Source organism: Echinops telfairi, unplaced genomic scaffold, assembly GCF_000313985.2.
Source record: "Echinops telfairi isolate 266 unplaced genomic scaffold, ASM31398v2 ScPeMD7_7457;HRSCAF=8495, whole genome shotgun sequence".
NCBI lineage: Eukaryota > Metazoa > Chordata > Mammalia > Afrosoricida > Tenrecidae > Echinops > Echinops telfairi.
Genome location: NW_022111357.1, coordinates 7,904,036 through 7,916,189, shown reverse-complemented (window position 1 = coordinate 7,916,189; position 12,154 = coordinate 7,904,036). Strand labels below are relative to the sequence as shown.

Sequence of the window (12,154 nt, the reverse complement as noted above, 5' to 3'; positions counted from 1 at the left end):
AAGGTCAGGCACGAGGGAGTCAGATGCTGGGGCCAGAGGACACAGTCCACTCCTGGCTCCTGCTGGGGAGGGGATCGCACCCTTTGCTTCTCAGTAGACTCATTTGATAGCAGCAGGACCACACTGCATGGAACCCTAGGACCAGTTACTGGCGGGTGAATCCTAGCAGTCTCTTCCCCCAGCTGCTTACCAGTCCCATACAGGGACATTTGGTGAGAGTTTCATGGTATAATCAAATTTCACCCAAATACAGTAATTTGCTTTCCACCCCTAGACTGTATTTTATTTATGCACATATGACTTGGGGCCTCTGGCAAGATGTTTCCAGTAGGCAGTGGCCTCCTCCTAATCTTAAATCAGCCAGGATGTTTCCCAGGCCACTCCCAAAACAGTTTTCTTTCTCCTCTCAGCTATAGTATATAATTCTTTGTATCCATTGTTTGGAATAGTAACTAAGATTACCATTAGTACAAAGAGTGTGTTCCAATTCACACCTACTAAGGTCAACTCAAATCATGTCCCATTCCTGTTTGTTAGCATATAATGCTAAAATGGGACCATGGCTACAGTTGTGTGAAATACAGAATTATTATATATTACATAAGGGATTATGGCTGAAAAGGCCATTTCAATTGACTATAACTCACTTTATACTAGGTTTCAAGAATTAAAACCTTTTCCATATTGTGGAATAGTGTGTGTATACTTGATTAAATTGCTTACAAGTGTACTACTTGACTCCTACCCACCCCACCCACACACACACACTAAACTGTTGACTTTGACTTGTATTACTCCATATGAATGAAATCTGGATTTATTCTGCTTTTTGTATTTTCTACTCAAATCATTCAATTATTTGTATGTAATATTACTGCTGTATTGTTAGGGCATGTAAAAGTGACATTCCAATCTGAAATTAATATCCTATTTGTTTTCATATGTATTTTGACATTCCTATCTCATGTGATCTTTGCTGTGTTTTTTGTGGTGTGTATTTTACCATATGCCTTTTGTAGTTTACTTGTCCTTCATTTAGTTTAGATCTTTTCCTTCTGTATCTTTCATGAATTTTATAGCCTTGTTGTACCACTTCTCCTTACTGGCTACTCTCTTCCCTGAGTATTTTAATTTCTAATCTATTTCTCTTTGTACTTACATTAAAATTTTTTTAATTTATGTTTAACAGAAAGAGTAATTTTTTTTCTCCTTTGTAATGATATTTTTCTGTTGAATTTTTGCTGTTGCTAGGAATTATACTGTTTTCACATTTCTTGTCTTACATATTTTTATGATACCGATCACTTTTTAAATTGTCCATACTGAATAAGATTAGCTTTCCCAAACCATTTGTTAAAAGGGACCGTGGGAAGGATCGGTCATAGCCCTCTTTTTGTTCTGATTCTTTCTTCTAAATGCAGCCATGCCTCCTGTGCCTCTAACGTGCAAATTCTAAAAGACGCCATTAGGAACGGGTCATGTTCAAACTCTGGGGACACAGAAAGGAGGTGTAGTGGTCAAGTGCTTGGGCCTCAAAGGAAAGGTCAGCAGTTTGAATGGACCAGCTGCTCCGTGTGAGAGCCATGTGGCCGTCGGCCTCTGTGATTAGCACAGCCGTGCAACCCTTTCGGGGCAGTGTTGCTTGTGTCCTGTAGATTGACTTGAGAGCAACAAGAAAGTTTCACTGGAGACCCAGGGTACCTGGCACACACCCTTCAAAACAAAAATTTAAGAATTTGAGGAGTTGATGCCAGGGCCTCAAGTAGAAAGAAAATGTTTTGAAAAAGATGGTGACAACATAAGAGCTCCCAATAAAATAAAATTTTAAAAATTATTTGTTGCTGTTTGAGTTGTAGGAGGAAAAATATGGGAAGTTTTAGCAACTAAATTGCTGTTATTTTCCTTCTGGAACTTAAGAACAACTTTGGATATTATTAAGAAAATCATTTCTAAATGACCCTTTATTTGAATTGGTGTGATGAGCTACAGCAATGCTTAGAGTGGGAATTTAAAACCTTAAATGTGTACTAGAAAAAAGAAAAGCTAAAATATTAATGATCTAAACATTCATCCCAATAAAACAGAAAAATAGTAGAAATTTAAACACAAAGAAAATAGAAGGAAAAAAACCCAAATTAATGAAATAGAAAACAAACTTACTATATCCTGCAGGTAGACTTCAAGGTTTTTAAGAAGGATAGTGACATGATAATATTTGTTTTCCAGAAAGAGACTTCTGGCAGCCTTGTGGAAAATAGATAGAGGAGAAAAACTAATCTGAGAAGCCAGTTAGGAGACTTTTCAATCACTAGTTCAGGTAAGAGATGGTGGTGGCCTGGTCTACTGTGGGATGGAAAGGAAGGTACGTATTTCAGGAATTAAGCTGAAAAGATAGAGTTAAGTACCATATCCAATTTGGGGAGTGGCTATTGGTACCTGGAACTGATTAGAAACAAATGGACCGGGTACTTTACTAAGACTTTGAAGAAATTGTTTTGCAAATAATCTATAAGCCAGGTGTATCAGTTAAGAATTAGCTAGAAAAGAACCTATTGAAGATATATATGTAGAGAGAAAATTTTGGTAACATGCTTATAGGAGCTGGCTAAACACATCCAAAATCCATAGGGCAGGTTCTTGGGGAAGGGAAGTTAGACACAGACTGATTCTATTGCCTGCAAATGAATTTATCTCTCAAGGAAGCCTTAACCTCTGCTTTTAAAGACTGTCAGCTAATTTGAATCAGCTAGATTATTCAGATTACCGATATCTCTCTCACTGAAATTGAAGTGATAATGGACTTTAATTGCAATTATAAAATACCTCCCCCCACCAAATAAATAAATAAATAAACTGCCTTCCCAGTAACACCAAGATTTAATTGAATAAAAGATGAGGCTTTCTACTTCCTGTAAAGAATTACTATCTCGTAGAAAGAAAATGTTTTGAAAATTACGATGTCAACAATTGTACAAATGTACTTGACACAATGGATGAATGTATGGATTGTTATAAGAAATGTAAGAGCCCCCAATAAAAGTATTTTTTTAAAGCTAGAGAAAGCAAATTAAGCCCAAAATAAATGGAAGGTAAAAAATAATAAAGATCAGAGTAGAAATTAAACACTAAGAAAAAAGCAGCTTAGAAAATTAGTAAAGTAGCTTTGCGCAGTGGCAATATCGTAGCCAGTAAGGTTTAATCCAAGGCGCGATTATTGCTAATTGAAAACTTTTCCCAATACCCTGCCGTGACAACTTGAAATATAGTCAGCATTGGCAATTTTTGACAATGAAAGAAAAAAAAGAAAATTAGTAAAGTCAAAAGTTGATCCTTGGTCGAGAAAGGGGTGGGGGTAATAAGATTGATAAATTCTTCTAAGACTAATCAAGAAAGTTTAAAACAATTAAAATATCAGAAGTAAAAGAGGGATATCACTAAGGGCCCTCAGTACAGAAAAGTTAATAAGGGACTATTATGAACAACTATACCTATTAATTTGATGGCTTGGATGAAACTGATACACTGACTCAACAAGAAGAAAATCCGAATAGACCTGTATCAGAAAACTGAACTCGTAGACTCCCAAATGATTTCGCTGGAGAATTTTATCTAACATCTAAGGAAAAAAGAATACCAATCTTGCACAGATTCATCTTAAAAATAGAAAGGGAAAATCTTTCAGACTTATGTTATGAGACAGGTTTACTTATGATCATAACACAAGAAATGTTCCTCACAAAATAGATGCAAACATCCTTAAGAAAATATTAGCAGGTAAATCCAGCAGGATGGAAAAGGATGATATATAATGATCAAAAGGCTTAATATTTGAAAATCAATCAGTGTATGAGTAAAGAAAAACAGCCTATAATACAACAAGTCCCAACAAAATAATTTGACACATTTCACCATTCTCTTGATAAAAGTTCTCAACAAAATAACAATACAAGGAGACATTCTCGACCTGATAGGTGCATTTAGAAAAATATACTGTCGTCCTCTTATAACTCATGAAAATACCTTAAGATCAAGAGCAATGAAGACAGGGACACGAGCTCTCACCACATCTGTTCAGCATCATACTATATAGCTCTAACCAGTGCAGTCAGGGAAGGAAAAAAAAGCAAAAAAGAAAATAAAGCTGTACTCACAGCCTAATAATTTACATGAAAATATGCTAACAAATTACAAATAAGTAATAATAAGCCCTGTTAGAACTAATAGATGAATTTATCAAGGTCACAGAACACTAGTTCCGTATACAAAAACAAAAATAAACACGCTTAGCAATTAGGATGAAAAAAATTAAATCCTATTTATAATATCAAAAAACATGAAGCACTTAGAAATAAATTTAAAGAAATACGTGCAAGAAAGTTAAAGACCGATAGAAGAAATTATACTATGGTCTTGGACTGAAAGACTTAAATTGGATCTCAGCACAATTCCAATAAAATCTCATTTGGCTTTTAAAAATACATATAAATTGATTAGTGGATTCTCAAATTTGTATGAAAGTATAAAGAAACCCAGAATGATCATAAGCATTTTTAAGAACAAATTTCTTCTGATTTTAAGTCATAACTAAAATGTTACGGTAATCAAAGTATCGAGATATTGGGGTAGAGGTAGACATAAATCAACAGAGAGCCACAGAAGTAAATCCATTTAGGTGGTTGATTTATTTTGACAAGGGGTCCAAAATAATTTAACGGGAAGGGGGTAGTCTTTTCAGTAAGTAAACATTGGAACAAATGGATATTTATATGAAAAAAATAAATACATTAATGCTTAATTCACACCACACTGAAAAGATTAATTCAATGTGTAGCACAGGACAAACATAAAACTAAAACTCCAAATTTTCTAAGAGAAAATAGGAAAAATATTTATGCCTTTGGAGTAAACAAGCTTTTTTTGTTGTTTCAAGATCATTTTATTGGGGGCTTTTACAGCTCTGATAACAATCCATACACCAATTGTATCAAGCAGACTTGTACATATGTTGCCATCATTATTTTCTAAACATTACATTCTATTTGAGCCCTTGGTATCAGCTCCTATTTTTACCCTCCCTCCCTTCTTCCCGACCTCTTGATAAGTTATAAGTTGTTATTAATTTCATATCTTACACTAACTGCTGTCTCCCTTCCCCTGCGGTTTCTTCCCCCCTCCTCTCCCCACCTTTGCCCTGCTCTCCTGGTATTGCTACTCCCATTTCTATTCCTGAGGGGTTTATCTGACCTGGACTCCGTGTGTCCTGAGCTCTTATCTGGTATGTGCTCCGGCCTAGCCTGCCGTGAAAGGCAGGAATGGGGTCATGATACTGGGGGGATGAGGAAGCCTCAAGGAACCAGAGAAATATTGTGTGTTTCATCAGTGAAGCAAACATTTCTTAAGTTAAAAGCTTTATTTAAATTAAAACCACTTAAAAATACCATTATGTATTGACTTGTATGATATGTAAACTACCTGCCAATAAAACCGTAGGGGGAAAAATGCCATTATGAAAAAATAAGATATATCTGTAAGAAAGCATATATCTGTGCAAAAGACTTATATACAAATGCTAAAAATGATTTGTATAACTTTTTAAGACAGCATAAAATAAAAGTAAAAGAATGGGCATTGAACAGATCCTGCACCAAAATACATGAATGGACAGTAATCACCAGAGACGATGTTTATGCATCACTAGTAATCAAGAAAATGTATATTAAAACCACAGTGAGATACCATTTCTTATTCAACTAAGTTTAAAAGACTGAAGAATACCAAGTGTTGACAAAGATGTAGAGCAACTGGAAATAGTTTGAGTGTAAATGGTTCAAACACTTTGAAAAATAGTTTGGCATTTTCTTTTTTTTTTTCAAATAAGTTGCTTTAATTCCAGATGGTCCAGAATGCTGGGCATCACGAAGACGGAGGAGCAGCTGTGGCAGGTTCTGGACTGGGTTCACGCTGACCTCGCAGCTAAGATAGAAATGGCTGAGTGAGAAGAACTAAACATTGTGTGATTTTTCTTCTTTTTTACAAAAGTTTATTCTTAATGTACAGCAGGCTCCAAAACAACACTTCATTCTAACTATAATTGGCAACAAATGTTCTAGCAGGGAATCCAGATGTTTACACAGGAACGGAATCAAGGGTCACCATTGCCTCAGCCACCAAGAACAGCTTACTTTTTGCCAGATTTCTTAATTCCACCTGTGCCAGGGGCCCCTTCCCTGCGGCCTTCGCCTTTAGCTCCTCCGGTGTCTTTTGTTCTTCCTTCTGTTTCTGCTTGGAAGCCTTCTCTTCCTCGTCCATCTCCTTGTTCTGCTGCTTGGGTTGTTTCAGGGTGAAGGGAGACGTTGGACAGGGCAAGATATGACAAAACTTCTTAGGTATTTTAACAAAACATTTTGAAGAAACAAGTCGCTGGGCCTGAAGGATCAGAACATAGTCTCAGGGGACACCAAAGTCAATTAGCATAATGTAGTTTACCAAAAACGACAATGCTCTGCGTCCTAATTTGACTAGCTCTTCCCCGCCCGGGAGAAACTCACTGCTTCCTAGTTGATGCCCGACTGAGCAACCCTCTAGGACAGTATAGAACTGCGTCTGGGATTTTCCCAGACTGTTAACTCTTGACTGGAGTAGGAAGCCCTGCCTTTGTCCCTCGGAGCCGCTGGGGGTGTCCATCTGCAGACCCTGCAGTTAGCAACCCTACACATGACCATGACCGTGCACCACCACGACTCCAGTCCAGAGGAAAAGATTGCCAAAAATCCAAGGACATATGGAAACAATTAGTCTAATGAAATAATGGACTATGCAAACATCAGTCTCCACAACTCTGAGGCAAGAACTAGATGGTACCCGGACTCCCACTACCAATTGCTCTGCAAAGACTCCCGTTGAAGGTCCTGGATAGTGGAACAGAAATGTGAAACAGAATTCAAAATCATAAAAAAGACCAGACTTGCCCGTCAGAGATTGGTGAGACCCCAACTATGGCTCCTACCCTGCAGGCCTGGAACTGCACTCATCTGGCGTTACAATTATCAACCGTTTTGAAATCAAAGGGGCAGCATTTGCCCCAGGACAAGGTTCAGAGAAATGGAAACAGAACACCGAGAGGAAGGTGGGACGAGGGATGGTACATTGAGGGGAGGGGATTGCAATGGACGCGTTGCATCAGAATATGTATGAATTACAAACTAGTTAAAATTCACACAGTTGAATGAAAAACGGTGGTCTGCTCTGTAAACCTACACCAAATTCACAATAAAAAGTTAAGCTTTTAAAACAACCACCAGTTCTTAAGCATGGTCAAGAAAGCAAAGCACATGGCAACAGGGTCTAATTTCATTTGTATGACATTCTACAACTAGTTAATCTGTGACAAAAGAAATCGGTGAAGATGTTGGAAGAATGATTTCAAAGTATCCAGAACTACAAAGGGTGCAACTTTCTGGGCCTGATGGTTGAAATGTCTTGCTACAGTGTGGATGATGATAGTATAACCAGTTGCCGGGAAGTGGGCTCTGACCTCTGGCAATCCCCATGTGTGTCAGAGTAGAACTGAGTTCCACAGTTTCCAATGCTGACTTTTATTTCATGTAGATGGCTCAGCTTTTCCTACCAGGTACCTCTAGATGCCACGAACTGCCTATCTTTTGGTTAGCAACTGAGAATGTACGTAAGTCATTTGCACCACCCAGGCACTCTGGTAACAACATAGATATATAGATTTATCAAAATTATTGAACTTTTATACTTAGAATGTGTTACACTCCAAAATTAATTTTTTTTTAAAATGTTACTACACGTACACCAGAATGGCTAAAATTCAAAACTGGTGATACTTATTGGTAACTTTTTTTTCTCATTAAACTTTGTTTTAATTGGTTTCAAAGTTCTGTGACCAATTTTTGGTTGTTGTTTTCCATTTAAAAAATACAAATTAAAAAAATTAATAACTTAAAACTGCCACACAAAAAAGAAACATAAGGCCCAGAAAACATTCCTTCTGGCACTTTCGTGATGCATTATCATTAACCAGTCTTCTACTCGTAAATGGCCAGTTGGGACAAACAGTCCTGAGACCATTTTTCTACCCCTGAGTGGGACTGGGTGGCAGGTGTTATGAGTGATACTCATTTAGCCTTCTGAGCAGACTTGGTGACCTTGCCATCTCCAGCAGCCGTTTTGTCCACTGCCCTGATGACACCCACAGAACTGCCCTTCTCATAGTGCGAACAACAACATGACCCGGAGGAGAAGGTCAGAGAAGCTCTCCCCACACGCAGGCTTGTCAAGTACCGTGTCAACAATGGCAGCATCACCAGACTTCAAGAATTTGGGGGCATTTTCCCGCTTCCCACTAGAGCACGGCAACCAGTCTTCTCTTTATCTCAGTAAATTTGCAAGCAGTGTGACAATCTAGCACAGGTGTGTATCCAGCACTGATTTGGCCTGGATGGTTCAGGATGATCACCTGAGCAGTGGAAATTGGTGGGTCATTTTTTTGTCACTTGTCACAGATGTTCTTGACATTGAAGCCTACATTGTCCCCAGGCAGACCTTCACTCAAAGCTTCATGGTGCACTTCTACAGACTGCACTTCAAGGGTAACATTGGAGCAAAGGTGACCACCATGCCAGGTTTCAGAACCTCATGTTCCACTCTGCCCACAGGGACAGTGCTGATACCACAATTTATACACGTCCTGAGAGGCAGGCGCAGGGGCTTGTCAGTTGGGTAAGTTGATGGCAGGCAGCATCCAAAGCTTCATGTGGTTCCACTGGCATTGCCATCCTTACGGGTAATCTTCCATTCCTTGAACCAAAGCATATTAGCACTTGGCTCCAGCATGTTGTCACCATTCCAACCAGAAATTGGCACAAATGCTACTGTATTGCGTTGCAGTCAGTTTTCTTAATATAGGTGCCGACTTCCTTAATTGTTTCCTATATCTCTTCTAGCTGTAGGGTGGCTCAGTAGAATCCATTTTGTTAACACCAACAATGAGCTGTTTCACACCCAGTGTGTAAGCCAGAAGGGCATGCTCATGGGTCTGCCCATTCTTGGAGATACCAGCTTCAAATACATCAACACCAGCAGCAACCAGTCAGCCTGTGATGTTCCTGTAATCATGTTTTTAATAAAGTCTCTATGTCCAGTGGCATCAACAATGGTCACGTACTGCTACATGGTCTCAAATTTCCACAGGGAGATATAATGGTGATGCCATCCTCATGTTCAGCTTTCAGCATATCCAAGACCAGGTTGACCTGAAGGAGCTCTTCCCCATCACAGCAATTTCCTTCATGAATGAGTCTATGCTTCTTTTGTTGATCCTACCACATTTGTAGATCACTTGATCGGTTATGGTGACTTGCCAGATTTGACGTGTCCAATGACAACGACAATGTTGACATGGGCCTTTCCCTTTCCCATTTTGGCTTAGATTTTCACCGACACCTGTATTCTGACAGCAAACCCATTGTGAAAAAGCTAATTGGTAACATTTTGACACAACAGTGACTCTTAGGCTTCTGTAGAATCGGTTTAAAATTCTTTAGAAGAGAGATTGGAATTATCTTTTTAAAAACTAGACGTACACACCTTTTATCACCAGGATTCCACTCCTAAATATAGTTTAATCTAGAGAAATTTGTGTGTATTCATCATAAAGCTACTTTTAAGAATGTTCATAGCATTATTCATAAAAGTCACAAGACCACCACAACTCAAATGTTCACCAACATCAAAGTGGATAAATTGTTTTTGGGTTTTTTTTAAACAAGTTTATTGGCACTTCATCCACAGATCATATAATTCAGTAATTAGTCATATCAAGAAGAGTGGTACAGTCATGAACACAATCAATTTTCTTCTTTGTACTCATTGTTATTCTTATAATTCTTGTTTTTAATTGCGGCAAAGGTAGACACAACAAAACATTATCCACTTCAACAACTTGTCCATGTATAATTCATGTCACTGATTAGCTCTTCATGTTGTACAACCATTATTGACATCCTTTTCCAAGTTATTCCTCCACCATTAACATCAACTCAGTGCCCCTATGGACAAAGTCTTCCTCCTTCGTCCATGGTGACCATAGGTCAAGTTTAGTTTATTCTCTTTCTTTTTTCAGTAGTATTCTTGATAGAATATTCACATATCATACACTTCCATAGTTAGTTTTTTTAAGTTGTATATACAGCATCACAATCAGTTCTAATGCTCCCTGCCCCCAAATTGTGTTTTCACCGATGTTTTATGTGGCAATGAAAATGAAGAAACTAGTTATGTTTAATTACTACGGATTAGTCAAAATTCATATGTGAAAGTCTAAAAGCGATTATATGCATGTGGTCTATGTCTTTGAGTTCTCTTTTACTCTTTTGATAAAGTCTTTTGATGTACTTAAGTATCTCTTGGGGGGGGTGGCGTGTTCCAATCTATTCTCTGTGTGTGTGTGTGTGCTTCCTTACATTTGATAGTATTAGTGGTATATTTTGAGTCGGCATTGACCTGAAAGCAGTGGGTTTGGTTTTTGTTTGCATGCTGTATCTTAGAGCCCCACAGGAACCTGGTGGCATAGGGAGCTACCCATTGAAATCCACCAGCCACGCTCCAGGAGAAAGCTGAGAATATCTGCTCCAGTAATGATTTACAGCCTTGGAAACTCCCAGGGGCAGTTTTACCTTGCCTATATGGTTGCTGTCAGCCAGAATGGACGCCATGGCAGTACTAGAGCCCTTAGTTTGTTGCTATTCTTTCACTGGTGATCTTCAGGGTTTACAGATAGAGTTTATATGTAGGTCTACTCTCCATCCTGAGTTCACTTTTTTAATATGGAATGCATAGTGAGTCCTGCTCATTCTTCTGCAGATGGAAGTCAAATTTTGCCAGCCCCATTTGTTGAAGAGACTATCTCTTCCCCATATACTGTATTTTGGGCCTTTGTCAAAAGTTAGCTATGTGTAGGAGGATACATTTGTTTCTTGGTTCTCAGTTGTTTTATTGGCCTATATATCTGTCATTGTCCTGAGTACCATGCTGTGTAATAATAGTTTTGAAGTCAGAAAGTAAGAAGCCTCCTCCTCTGTTCTTTGGTAGGGTTTTGTGCCTCTCCTTTCCATATAAACTTGATGATTAATTGACATATCTCTTTAAACAATGATACTGGGATCTGAATTGGAATTGCATTATATTTGTTGTTGTTGAGAAAAGGTATTTGTGAGGAATAAGTTGTTCTTGCAAAATTCTTTAATGTGATTCCCACTAAGGCCATATTTTCCAACTACCATTCCTTCCTCTTTGTTTCCAACTTCTGCATTCCAGTCCCCAGTAACTATCTGTGCATCTTGATTGTATGTTTGATCAATTTCAGACTGAAGATGTTGATAGAATTCTTCAATTTCTGCTTCACTAGCTTTAGTGCTTGGTGCATGCATTTGAATTATGGTTGTATTAACTGGACTCCCTTTTATGCAGATAGATAGTATCCTATTCCAGACGGCATTGTACTTCAAGATAGACCTGGGAATGTCCCTTCTGAATGCAAAGCTGTTCCTCTTGCATTTGTCATTCCTAGCCTAGTAGACCACATGGCTTTCTAATTCATACTGGCCAGTACCAGTTCATTCAGCTCACTAACACCTAGAATAGGGGTCTTTACACACTCCATTTCATTGTTGGCAACCTCCAATTTTCTTAGATTTATACTGCTGTCCATTCCAAGTTCCAAGTCTGAATTGACGTTTGCAGTGTTTCTTCTCAATTTGAGTCATGCCCCATCAGCAAATGAAGGTCCCAAAGCTTTACTGCCACAGGCTTCAGTCCACCCAGGTAATTTTGATCAACTCTTCTTTGACAAGATAGCGCTCCCTCAGTCATATTCTGAGTGCTTTCTGACCTGACGGCCTCCTCTTCTGGTGCTATCACTGCCGGTGTTCTACTTCTGTTCACTAGGTTTTCCGTAATTGACAATGTTTCCATGCCGTCTTCCTGGTTTTCAGTGCCTAATTCCTCTGAAGTGGACAGCCGATTCCTTCTTCATGATCTGCGCCTAGTCTGGAAGCACCACTGAAACCTGTTGACGGTGACCCTACTGGTATTTGAAATACCAGTGACATAAATTCCAGCATCACAGCAG

The 12,154-nt window shown here is 38.6% G+C and overlaps 1 protein-coding gene and 2 pseudogenes across 1 annotated transcript in view; 2 read left to right on the top strand and 1 right to left on the bottom strand.

The window, feature by feature from the left end:
- The window catches only part of AGO3 (argonaute RISC catalytic component 3), a 156,560-nt gene that overhangs the window by 100,205 nt on the left and 44,201 nt on the right, over nt 1–12,154 (top strand). The gene's annotated exons all lie outside the window — the stretch shown is intronic.
- Nucleotides 3,160–3,320, top strand: LOC115872815 (annotated as a pseudogene).
- LOC105978868 lies at nt 8,142–9,444 on the bottom strand (annotated as a pseudogene).